The sequence below is a fragment of the Odontesthes bonariensis genome, chromosome 23 (genome assembly GCF_027942865.1).
Source record: "Odontesthes bonariensis isolate fOdoBon6 chromosome 23, fOdoBon6.hap1, whole genome shotgun sequence".
Lineage (NCBI taxonomy): Eukaryota > Metazoa > Chordata > Actinopteri > Atheriniformes > Atherinopsidae > Odontesthes > Odontesthes bonariensis.
This window is the reverse complement of record NC_134528.1, coordinates 21,214,639-21,221,952: the sequence shown is the minus strand read 5'-3', so window position 1 is coordinate 21,221,952 and position 7,314 is coordinate 21,214,639. Positions and strand designations below refer to the sequence as shown.

General features: G+C 44.3%; 1 long non-coding RNA gene across 2 annotated transcripts; it reads right to left on the bottom strand.

The window, feature by feature from the left end:
* Positions 1-406: 406 nt before the first annotated feature.
* Positions 407-3,520, bottom strand: LOC142373999 (uncharacterized). Of its 2 annotated transcripts, XR_012768621.1 has the most exons (4): positions 1,938-3,520; positions 1,393-1,463; positions 1,174-1,285; positions 407-1,072 (listed from the first exon to the last, which is right to left on the bottom strand). It is a non-coding gene; the product is annotated as an uncharacterized LOC142373999 (long non-coding RNA). The 2 variants fall into 2 exon arrangements; XR_012768620.1 differs by lacking the exon at positions 1,938-3,520 and having other exon boundaries at positions 1,393-1,785.
* Between the last annotated feature and the right edge of the window lie 3,794 nt (positions 3,521-7,314).

The window sequence follows — 7,314 nt, the reverse complement described above, 5'->3', positions numbered from 1 at the left end:
GTTGATTTGTGATCATCATATTGATGTATTTAGTCTTACAGAAACCAGGGGCCCGTTGCACAAAAGTAGGATAAGGGATTAAGCCGGGATATGCTATCCTGGATCAACTTATCCGTGATCCAGTTGCACAAAAGTGGGATAGAGGGAAGTGGGATATGTTCAGACGTAAGTTACCATGGAGATTTATTCTGTGAAGCTAGCCTGCTCCAGACCAGGCTAAGTTCCAGGATCTATTTAATTTCATTCCTTATCTCAGTCAGCGGTCGCCACAAATGGAAACCAATATTTATTCCACTGCCTAGAACATATTGTTAAAACATTTAACTATACCCACTATCATTATTGAAACATTTGTGATCATTTTAGATAACTGAGGATTTTAGATGAACTTGCAATCATTAGATAATTTAGTTTCCCACAGACTACACATAAAGTACATCACCATATAAATATAAATACACATTAGAGTGTACCATGATGTTCCTTTATTGAACAAGGATGAATCAAAGCAAGTAAACCATCAGCTCCTTTCAAAACTGAAGTCACACAGTGCTCTACAAGACAAAAAGAACAGAATCAAAGCATGCAGTTTGAGACAAACTGTTTGTAAAAATGGGCTATACAAATAAAATTGCCTTGGCTATACAGCACAAAAACCTAACAAAAAATCTTCTGCCATTGCAGGCCCAACTTAAATCAACAGGCATATTAATTAAAATAATTTAACACGTGTTGGTCTCTGACCAGCCGACCACAGTCGTCATCCGGGAAGATGGCAGGATTGTCCCAGTCTATGAGAGCTGGCACTCTGGGGGCCCTCTCCTTTCTCAGGCAGGCCACATTGTGGAGGACAGCACAGGCCACAATGATATCATATGCCCTGTCTGGGCTGACTCTCAGGTGGTTCAGACACTGAAAGCGTGCCTTCAGTAGGCCAAATGTCATTTCTATCCGGGCCCTGTTGTTGCATGGTTGTATGCCAGTTGTGCCTCCAGAAGGTCTGCAAATGGAGTGAGCAGAGAAGGCTGGCAGGCATACCCTCTGTCACCCAGCAATACACCCAGGAATTCACCTGTGAATACAAAATGTTACCATCACAACCTCATAAGTAGTGACATTCTTAACACAGCCATTATGTTAAAAGTGGTTATCAATAGAGGTTCTGTGGCTCACCTTGTGATAGGCGCCGATAGATCTCTGAGTTCTGAAACACTCGGGAGTCGTGGACCGAGCTGAGCCACTTTGCCACAACATTACTGATCAAATAGTCAGCTTTGCAGACCATCTGATATGATAAGATGTTAAACCAATTAATGCACAGTACAGGCAATGTGTGGGCAGGCACATTCTTAATAAAAAGTACACTTGTTAAGTATTTGTCGGGGGTCTTACCATTCTGCAGGATGTTCTTATATTTCACTTTGACTTGCTGCCATGTCCGTTTTGGCCCAGTCATGTTAAAGCTACACACACAAAAACACGCACACACACAATGAAACAGTGGAGGAGCATGGAGTTACATTTAGATAGTTTCACTCACATGCAGTCAATTTCAACTTATTCATAATCAAAGTAGGCTACAAATATCTTTTCAAATATCGTCACCTTCCTAAAATAATCGCATAAGTCATTTTTTCAGGTTTTTCAGGAAACACAAAAAACTCCCCCCAAAAGTTAAATTATAGCATAAAATAATAATTTCAGTCAGTAAGTATGTATCAAAGGATGCTTGACATAAGAACACTTATTGTTTTTCATAAAAACTAAGATTAAATAAATGACTTAGGCATTTTTTGGACCACATCTTTGATGCCAAAAAATGACTTGGGCGATTATTTTAGGAAGGTGACGATATGTTAATTAACATTTTATTTGGATTGTAGCCTAATTGTGATAGTTTCAGTGGAGTGGTGAGTGTGTATTTGTGCACTACTTACGCATTCAGGCGGTCAGCAATGGTTTGCCACGCTTGCTCCCTTTGTTTTTTGACTGTGGCAGTATTTCCTTTTCGTTTTATCTTCTCCTTCACCTCTTCATAGGTTTCCATGTATAATTCTTGCTCCGCTGGGGAGAAATATGCCGCCCTTGTTGCCATGGTGAATCAGTGAATCTATGATCGATCGTGGGGTCTATTTAAGCAAGCCGTGTGCAGCACTTATCCGGGATCGGTTTCACCTGGCTTAATGAATCCGTGTCTGCTCATCCTGGCTTGGCCTTTGTGCAACCAACTAAGCCTGGGCGCCCATGTTTTGGATTCCTTGAACCTGGCTAAGTAATTCATCCTGGATATCTAAATCCTACTTTTGTGCAACGGGCCCCTGGCTGCAGCAGGAGGATCATGTGAGCATTAATGAATCAACTCCCTCTGACTGTTTAAATGTTCACGTTCCTCGAACCACAGGCAGAGGAGGAGGAGGGGCAGCTATTTTCAGATCAGGGTTACTAATCAGTCCCAGACCCAAGATTAGTTTGAGCTCTTTTGAATCTCTGATTCTCAGTTTTTCCCACGCAAAGTGGAAATCCCAGAAACCTCTTGTGTTTGTTGTTGTGTATCGTCCACCTGGCCCTTATTCTGAGTTTCTGTCTGAATTCTCAGAGTTTTTATCCCAGTTAGTGCTGAGTACAGATAAAGTCATTGTAGTGGGTGACTTTAATGTTCATGTAGACGTTGAAAATGATATTAACTTAATACCCTAATATTAAAGGGATACAAGGTAGTTTAGCGGCAGTATAGCGATCTCTATTGGTCAAACTGAAATTCTACACTGTCGTAAAAATGCCCACTTGTACACACCCACTAACTAAACATCGTGGCGAATGCTGCCGTTGTGTTATTTAGTCAGTGCAGTTAGGTCATCTGATTCACAAGTGTAGACTGCCCACGTAAGATACTATAATCAGAGATTTTCTGAAGAGAGAACTCAGGATAATATGTTATAATCCTGTTGCTGGAGGAAGTGGCCGGGGACAGGGACGTCTGGGTTTTTCTGCTCAGGCTGCTGTCCCCGCGACCCGATCCCCGGACAAGCGGCAGATAATGGATGTATGGATGTATGGATGGACTGTTGCTGATCTTGAATGGGATTCTTCCCTCATCATAGTGTATTCGTGGAGTGATTCCTTTGTATTAGCAGACACTTACAAAAGTTACATCTTAGACAGATGCGCGCAGGCACTACCAACATACACGCCGCAATAAACGCAGACTAGCTCTACACTATTCCGATTACAATCACAAATTAATCAATTTTCATTTGTAGATAACAATTCTTGTTCGGATCAAAACGCTATTCTTATTCTAATCAGGTCAGTCTGTGTATTTTTGAAGCTAGGCTACGTCTCGAACTCAGGAGGAATTAGAGCACCATCATCACCTGTTTCTGTACGATCTAAAACGCAGGTAACTATGGTAGATGAACAAGATCACGCTTGGAGAAATTTCACAAAGATGGGAAGTGCCAACATCGAACGTTTCATATTCAGTCTGTGAAAGGCAGAATAGGAAACGCTTGGTGTTGGCTCTTCAACGCAAGCGAACACATAGCCTACAACTACAACTAGCATGCAGTACCCAGAGCTATAGAGTAATACACCACTCTGACAGTACCTAGCTAAGTGCCGTAAACACAAACGACTCTTCTCGCGCATAACGACACTTCAGAAGCGGGTCGCTCCTGCCGAAGTTACATATGGGATTTTCAGCATACAGACCCCTGTTGGGAGCGAGACAGGCTTCATTCGCTTACCATGGACTTGTTTAACCTTTGTTAAACTCCTGAAGGCTATAATTTTAGGTGAAAATGCTACCTAGTGCCCCTTTAACTTTAATTCTATATTAGACTCCATTGGATTTTCTCAGAGTGTTCACGGACCGACTCACTGCCTCAATCACACCCTTGATCTTGTGCTGACTTATGGCATTGAGAGTGAACAGTTAACAGTGTTCCCTCATAATTCTGTCTGATCTGACTTTTTTTTTTTTAAAACCTTTGAGTTTACATTACTTGACTATACAGTTTCTGAGAAGAAACGTACTTATAGAAGGTGTCTATCAGAGGATGCTGTAACCAGATTTAAAGAATTAATTCCATCATCCTTTTCTTCACTGCCATGTGCAGATATGACAGAGGACGACTACCTAGACTTTACTCCAGCAACACTCGACTCTCTTGTTGACAGCACTATAGTTTCAATGCGTACAGCACTGGACAATGTTGCCCCTCTGAAAAGGAAGGTAATCAGCCAGAAGAGGTTGGCTCCTTGGTATAATTCACAGCTGCGTGCTTTAAAGCAGACTGCAAGAAAGCTGGAGAGACAGTGGCGTTCCTCTAATTTAGAAGAGTCTCAATTAGTCTGGAAAGATAGTTTAACAATGTATAAGAAAGCCCTTCATAAAGCTAGAACTGCTTATTATTCATCATTGATAGAAGAGAATAAGAATAATCCCAGGTTTCTTTTCAGCACTGTAGCCAGTCTGACTAAGAGTCCGAGCTCTGCTGAGCCAGTTATTCCTTTAACTCTCAGCAGTGATGATTTCATGAGTTTCTTTACCGATAAAATTGTTTCTATCAGAGAGAAGACTGATGGAGTCCCTCCCACTATTATCAGTGATGTATCATCAAGTACAGCAGCTTTAGAAGTATCTTTAGAACCTGATTTGTATTTAGACGGCTTCTGCCCAGTTGATCTCTCTGAACTAACAACAGCAATAGTCTCTTCTAAACCATCAACTTGTGTTTTAGACCCAATCCCAACCAGACTGTTCAAGGAGGTTTTCCCCTTAATCGACACTTCTATATTGGATTTGATCAATCTGTCTTTGTTGACAGGATATGTACCTCAGCCTTTTAAGGTTGCTGTAATTAAACCTTTACTTAAAAAACCTACTCTTGATTCAGAAGTGTTGGCTCATTATAGACCTATATCCAATCTCCCTTTTATGTCTAAAGTTCTTGAAAAAATAGTTGCAGCTCAGCTTTGTGATCATTTACACAGAAATAATCTGTGTAAATGATCAGAATAAGATATATTCCTAACAGAGCACTTCGTTCCCAAACTGCAGGTTTACTTGAGGTTCCCAGAGTTTCTAAAAGTAGAATGGGAGGCAGAGCCTTCAGTTATCAGGCCCCTCTCTTGTGGAATAAGCTGCCAGTAAATGTCCGGGAAGCAGACACCCTTTCCACTTTTAAGGCTTAAAACTTTCCTTTCTGATAAAGCTTATAGTTAGGGATGGCTCAGGTGATCCTGAAACATCCCATAGTTAAGCTGCTATAGGCCTAGACTGCTGGGGGAGCTCATCTGTCACACCTTTCCTCACTTTACTCTCTTTATGTATATGTGACAATATTGTGGTCATTAACTCGTGTTTCCCTGTTCCAACAGGTATCCTTTGAATGGTGTTACAGTGCCCCCCGACAACGTGGCTGGCTTTGCGGATGAGTTTGTTCAGTCTGTTGGCATTCTTCACCTTCACTCTGCTCCCCCAGCATGCAACAGCGTAGAGGATGGCGCTGGCCACCACAGACTCATAGAACATCCGCAGCATTGTCCGACAGATGTTGAAGGACCTAAGCCACCTCAGAAAATAGAGACGGCTCTGGCCCTTCCTGTAAAGGGCATTTGTGTTTTTGTCCAGTCCAGTTTATGGTCCAAGAGCACCCCTAAGTATTTGTAGTCCTCCACCATGTCCACGTTGACCCCACAGAAGGAGACAGGGGTCACTGGGGCCTTACTCCTTCTCAAGTCCACCACCAGTTCCTTGGTCTTTGCCACGTTGAGCTGCAGATGGTTCTGTTCACACCAAGTGACAAAGTTGTCCACCACACCCCTGTATTCCGTCTCATCACCATTACTGATGCATCCAACTACTGCAGAGTCGTCAGAAAACTTCTGAAGGTGGCAGCTTTCTGTGCAGTAGCTGAAGTCTGTGGTGTACAGGGTGAAGAGGAAGGGAGAGAGGACGGTCCTCTGCGGGGCCCCGGTGCTGCAGATCACCTTGACTGACCCACAGTGCTGCAGGCGCACGTACTGTGGTCTGCCAGTCAGGTAATCCACAATCCAGGACACAATGGGGGCATCCACCTGCATCGCCGTCAGTTTCTCACCCAGCAGAGCCGGCCTGATGGTGTTGAATGCACTGGAGAAGTCAACGAACGTGACTCTCACAGTGCTCGCTGGCTTGTCCAGGTGAGCGTAGACACGGTTGAGCAGGTAGATGATGGCGTCCTCAACTCCTAGTCGGGGCTGGTATGCAAACTGGAGGGGGTCCAGAAGTGGTCTGACCATGGGCCGGAGCTGTTCCAGGATGAGTCTCTCCAGGGTCTTCATAATGTGTGACGTCAGTGCCACGGGTCTGTAGTCCTTATGGCCGCTGGGGCGCGGCACCTGCGGCACAGGAACGATGCACGACGTTTTCCACATCACGGGGACCCTGTGAAGACTCAGGCTCAGGTTGAAGATGCTGTGGAGGACTCCACATAGCTGGGGGGCACAGACTTTGAGCACCCGGGGGCTCACACCATCCGGGCCTGCAGACTTGCCTGAGTGGAGTCTGCTCAGCTGTCTCCTGACCTGATCAGGGGTGAAAGTCAGTGGAGAGGTGACAGGAGGGGGAGGGGTGGAGGTGTTATGCCGGAGAGTGCAGTCAGCCTGGGAGCCGGGGGAGGAGGTGTGAGGGGGGCCATCACTGGAAGATGAGAGGCTGTGGGACGGGGGAGGGAGAGAGTGAGGGGTGGGTGCTGGCTGCAGGTGAGCAAGGTTCACAGAGTCGAATCTGTTGAAAAACAGATTCATCTCGTTGGCCATGTCCACACTGCCATCCACTCCTCTGTTGCTGGATGGTCTGAAGCCAGTGATGGTCTTCATTCCACTCCAGACCTCTCATGTTGTTCTGCTGGAGTTTCGACTCCAGCTTCCTCCTGTACTTATCCTTGGCCTCTCCCTCTGGATCGTTCGCACCTCCTCTCTGTTGCCAGCTCTGAAAGCCCTCTTCTTATTATTGTTGAGAATGTTCTTTATGTATTCTTGAATTGGACTTTATTATCTAAGTGCCTTGAGATGACATTCGATGTATTTGGCGCTATATAAATAAAAATTAATTTAATTGAATTTCAGATTATGTCAAAGCTGACTTTATTTCCATAAAACAGGGGAATCAAGCAAGCATTTCGGTCTGTGGTGTGTTTAAAATGGCGCTTTGTTCCTCTTAGCCGTCTTTGTCCGTCTGCGTTTGCTTACTTTCCCACTGGTGATGGATATGCAAAAATATAATTTTCCAAAGAAGGGAACTAGGAACGGTAAACATCGGAGCCGCTT